At 30.3% G+C, this 5,343-nt stretch overlaps 1 pseudogene; it reads left to right on the top strand.

Moving 5' to 3' along the window:
• Nucleotides 1–3,008: 3,008 nt before the first annotated feature.
• Nucleotides 3,009–3,903, top strand: LOC131939153 (KRR1 small subunit processome component homolog; annotated as a pseudogene).
• The last annotated feature ends 1,440 nt before the right edge of the window (nt 3,904–5,343 follow it).

Genomic DNA, 5,343 nt, shown 5'->3' with positions numbered 1-5,343 from the left:
GTTTTACTATGTTTACCGGTGTTCTTTCATGAGGGATATTCTGTTTAACCTAGCTGTGCTAGCAAATGTTCTGTTGTTCTCTGCTGTTTCTTTGAAACATTTATTTTATAAAATATCACTTAAACCTCACAAAAAAAAAATTATAAGTACAGAATCGATTAAATCGAAGATTTATAAAAAAAAACAAAATTAATATTACATTTAAATACGGTTATACATTTTAAAACACAGAGCAACGTTATATTTATTTAAAAGACGTGCAAAAGTGCATGCAATTTGTTTTCTAAAGGCACATTGTTTCAAACATATTTTATATAGAAACAATAGCGTTTTTAGTTATTTTGCCTATCAATGTTGTATTATATTTTTTTGACTAAAGGAATACCTTTTTTTAGTTACTTCCCTTAACATGTTTCATATCACAAAATGGGAAGTGATAAAAAATACTTGTTTTAATAGATATACGCTTTACATTATTAACAACTAAATGATTCAACAATGTAATCACGGCATTACAATGTAGTTGTGTTTTATGTGATTTTGCAGCTACAAAAGATTTATATGATTCACACTATATACGAAGATTTTTAGGTGTATCATTTTACTCTACATAACACCCATGTTACTTTTTTAAAAAAAAATGTATTTCCAAATTTATTTCAGCAAGAGTTATTATTCCATACCACTTAACCCAAAGCCACACAATACATGTATAAGCCAGGTTCTATTTTTACAACTTGTGTGGCCCATAACCTCTGTCATCAGAATAGCAAATTTCTAATTAACACATTCTATAAAATAATTAAGTTTAAAATGTTGAAATAAGGGATTTGAATTTGTATAATGTTTAAATAAACAATTGCCCGAACCAAATAACATTGTTCTAAAAATACCACAATTTTAAAATAGTAAAGTAGTATTAGCTAAAACTTTATTTTCCGTAAAATCATGAACGAAAAACAAGTGAAACATAGGCGCAACTTTTCTATATTGCAAATTGCAAAAATTATATTTTATAACATGTGAAACTTTAATAAACGCTTACATTTGCTTGAGCTGTACCACACACTACATAGTCATGTTAGGGTCACGGAGTTCTGATCATACAAAACAAACCCAGGTAAAATTAATGTGCTCAAATGTTTATATACTACTACCTCAGCTCAATAGTTATTTAAAAAAAAAAACAACTAATAAACTAAAGGTTTTGTCAAGGAAGTTGGGACGACAACCTATGGTCGCCGTTGTTCAGTCTAACAATTAAAAAAATAGAAATCATAAGTTCATGAAGAAACGGTAACAGTGATCGTACGTTAAATTGTAATTTTAGTATAACTGACACACTCGGGTTGTCATCTGGTTTTATTATATCAGTAGCTTTTTATTTCAAGCTTAAAATTATTATGTGGGTTTCATACGATGTACATATAGAAGTTGTTCACAAATTGTTACCTATTGTTTAAATATAAGGCATAAAAGAGGGGCAACCGAACATTGACACTCATAGAGATCTTTTTTTAATGATCGCACATTATTTACTAACAAAATGCAGACTATCGAGTAAACAATCTTGTTGATTATTGTGTTTAAAACCTACATGCTATTTTAGTTGTATACGTTTCAATTAGGAAAAAAAAATATTGTTAACTTAGTAAAAAACGTTGATGTTGCTTTTTACATATTTTAACGACCAGCAAAATATTCGGTTAAATGTATTGCCGTTCTCGATATCACATATTGTCATTATGTTTTCTTGCAACAAAGCTTAAACGAACTTTAAAACAGAACATATATTTAACGTAGTATCAGATGATGGTGTATGTGGAACTTTTACATTAAAATGATGGTCACACATCACGTGGAATCATCACACAAATTTGATAGCCAAACATCATGTGGAATCATCACAGTTGTTTAAAAGCCAAACATCATGTGGTATCATCCCAGTAGTTACATCGTCACCAACAGGTCGGCCAACTTGCTGTAAATTTGTTTTGTATTAACTCAACATCTGATTGTGTCACAGATTATGTTACATCACATTACCATCTGGTCTTGACCTACTTATCCAATTGTAATTTATATTGATGAAACACGAACAATATTTACCATATATAAAATATGTTGCTAAAATTGTTTTGATATTTAAATTTGTCTCTATAAACTTATATGTTAAAGTTACAATACGATTATGTTATGGTTATTTATAGTTTGAGAGAGGTTTAGCCAATACGGCTATGTATAAATATATCACTGGCTTAATAACAATCACAGATACTGTAAATATGTAACGTTTGATGTATAACCATAGACTTTACTACAACACATTATGTTTAATTGTCTCTTTCTTTACTTTTGTCCCTTTTTGAGTTCAGCAAAAAAAAAAAAGTTGCAGCTTAACCTGAGCTAATTTTCTTCTCAATGGACTTGATCGAATCCCGTGTTCGTTGTGTCGTAAGACATGTGCCCGAATACGACAAACTCCTTCTTTAGCGTTGCAGTGTGTTTCAAAGTAAAACAAAAACAAACACAAAATAACACGCGTTTAAAGTTATACATATCACAAACTGTTTTATCTGGAAAGTAAATGTTTCGTACTGTATTGATTAGAGTTCTCAACCAGTTTAGATAATGACAATGTCGAATACTAAATGTCTTTTTTTTTAATAACTTAAAATACATATCACTATTTCCATTTCGAAGACAAGGAAAAGGGAGATCAATAAATCAAACTAACAGAGCTATTTACTTTAATAAATTTAAAAACATATTCTTCAGAAATAGGCATAGTACTTATGCAATAAATATAAAACAATTCAATAGTTTTAGAAAAGATATTTTTTTATTTACAACAAGCTAATTTTAATTTAAAAACATGTTAGGATATACATTTAAGAAACTTTGACTTCAATGTATATTGTTTTTAATGACTTTGGATCCAACCCGTTTTGTATAATGTTGGCTGATTCTGACTGAACAATTATAAATTTATTTCAACTTTAACAAAATATCGTGAAAGCTACTTGTCAAAATTTGGCCATTGGTGAAAGAAGTGCTCAATGAACATGGCGTTGAACCAGAGATGGACCTCATTAAAGGCAGTCTTAGTGTAAAAACAACGAGAAAAACGATCCATACATTATTATCAAAGCCATGGACCTATTTACATTGCTAGCTCGTAGTGTTGATCTAGAGCAGGCTAAAAGCATTCTAGATGATGATGTTGCTTGTGATATAATAAAAATAGGCTCCATGGTGGAAAAAAAAGAAAGGTTTATTAAACGGCGCAAGCGGCTTATTGGCCCAGGAGGTACAACCCTTAAAGCAATTGAATGCCTGACTGATTGCTATGTTGCAGTTCAGGGTAACACAGTTGCTGCCTTAGGGCCACATAAGGGTCTTAAGGAAGTACGCAAAATAGTTGAAGACTATGAAAAATATACACCCTTTTTTTTGTTATTCGTACTATTATGGAAAAGCATGACCTTGCCAAAAATCCTGAAATGCGGAATATAAACTGGGAACCGTATTTACCTCAGTACAAGAGTAAAAATATAAGTAAACGTAAGCAGCCATTGAAGAAAAGAAAGAAGAAGGAGTATACTCCATTCCCACCCCCACAGCCTGAATCTAAAATTGATAAAGAGCTTGCGTCTGGGGAATACTTCCTTAAAGAGAATGAAAGAAGACAACGTAAGGCAGAATTGAAAAAGCAGAAACAGAAACAATCCATGCAAGACAGGCAACAGAAGCGAGATAAATCCTTTATTGCACCAGAAGAATCCACTGAACCAGCAAAGAAAAAGGCCAAGGTGGAGACTGATTCCAAGGTTGATTTAAAGAAATTGAAGCAGAAATTTGGAAAAATCTCTAAGAAAGCATGAATGTAATCTTTGCATATGATGTTTCATTAGTTAAAAGGATACAAAATATTTCATTTTCCCAAAATTGTAAAATCCCAGTCTAAAATGATTTATTTCAATTTAAAATAATTTGTTTTTCAGATTTTAAAATAGCATACTTTTTTTTTATTCAATAGTTCTAAATTTAACAACCAATGCTCAGTTATCCTGGCTGACATATTTATAGATTTTATTTACAACTAATTCTAAATAGGACTAAGATCATTGATAATTTTATTAAGTTCGTTATATAGTTTTAGTTGTAAGAAACGCAGAATGCACTTCTATCTTTTTTTGTGAGTTTCTTTTACACACAGCATTGTGTGATGGAAACATGAATACTGGTATAATAGTGGTGAGGCTGGTGTATGTTGAAAATATGTTCAAGAAGATGTAGTGTTGTATTTTAATGTTAATGAATGTGAAATTAATAAAACCTATTATAGCATCAAAAAAAAAAAAAAAAAAAAAAAAAAAAAAAAGAAAAAAAAACTTTAATATATAAAAAGTTAGCAATCTGTTATAGATAATAGATTAGACAGAGAGAATATAATAACAGTACAACGAACTGACCAGTCACGTGGGATGGTCAGCAGACCAAGAGTTGGTGTGTTTGATTTAGTAGAAAAGAAACAACTAAACTTTTCTACTCATAGACAGCTATTTAAATAAATGCACATTTATTAAACAAAAAAATAAACCTGGAGTGATCTCCCCTATACTTTCTCGAATATTCGTATATCAGTGAGGTGTAAAAAGTCGAGATTTGTAAAAATCTCGATTTTCTTAGCACGATTACAAGACTTTCTCTATACTTCTAATATACGAGAAAATAAAAACGAGTGCTTTTCATCACTTCCCGTTGCTTTACTGCAGGTTTAAGGGAAATAGCTTCTGATATAATATATTTTAATAAAACAAAAATAATTTACAAAATAGAGAGGCAAATATAACTACATTCACTACTGTTTCTAAAAAGGTTTTGATTGAAATAATTATTTCTAACACAGAAAAGTGTATATTTTGTGTGTACTTTCAAACAAAATATGATGTTTTTTCCGTATATATTAAAATTTATAACCCGTGATAATATTTTATAGTAAATTTGTAATTATGAGAAATATTTTTTTCAAGCCACGGTGCAAGGCTTAACTCAATGAGAAGAAAGTAGTATTTTTTTTTATAAATTAACAAGTGGCTAATTATTCCATTCGAAGTAACAAGCCTGCTTGTGCTGAAGAAGGTGAAGTGGAGTTCAGCTGTTCATGGAATCTATACCGTGATCCCAACTCGAGACTTTCGTGATAGCCGTACAACACACCACGATAATCCCGTTCTGGATGTAGCTTATCCCATTAAATATTGAAAAACAGAGTTTGCATAATATGATGTTATAACAATAGTGTTCTATGTCAACTGTTTGAAAGAACACATTGTTAAA

Source organism: Physella acuta, unplaced genomic scaffold, assembly GCF_028476545.2.
Source record: "Physella acuta isolate Inbredline_101_S28 unplaced genomic scaffold, ASM2847654v3 ptg000265l, whole genome shotgun sequence".
Classification (NCBI taxonomy): domain Eukaryota; kingdom Metazoa; phylum Mollusca; class Gastropoda; family Physidae; genus Physella; species Physella acuta.
The sequence above is the reverse complement of the archived record's forward strand: the minus strand, read 5'-3'. Positions and strand labels throughout refer to the sequence as shown.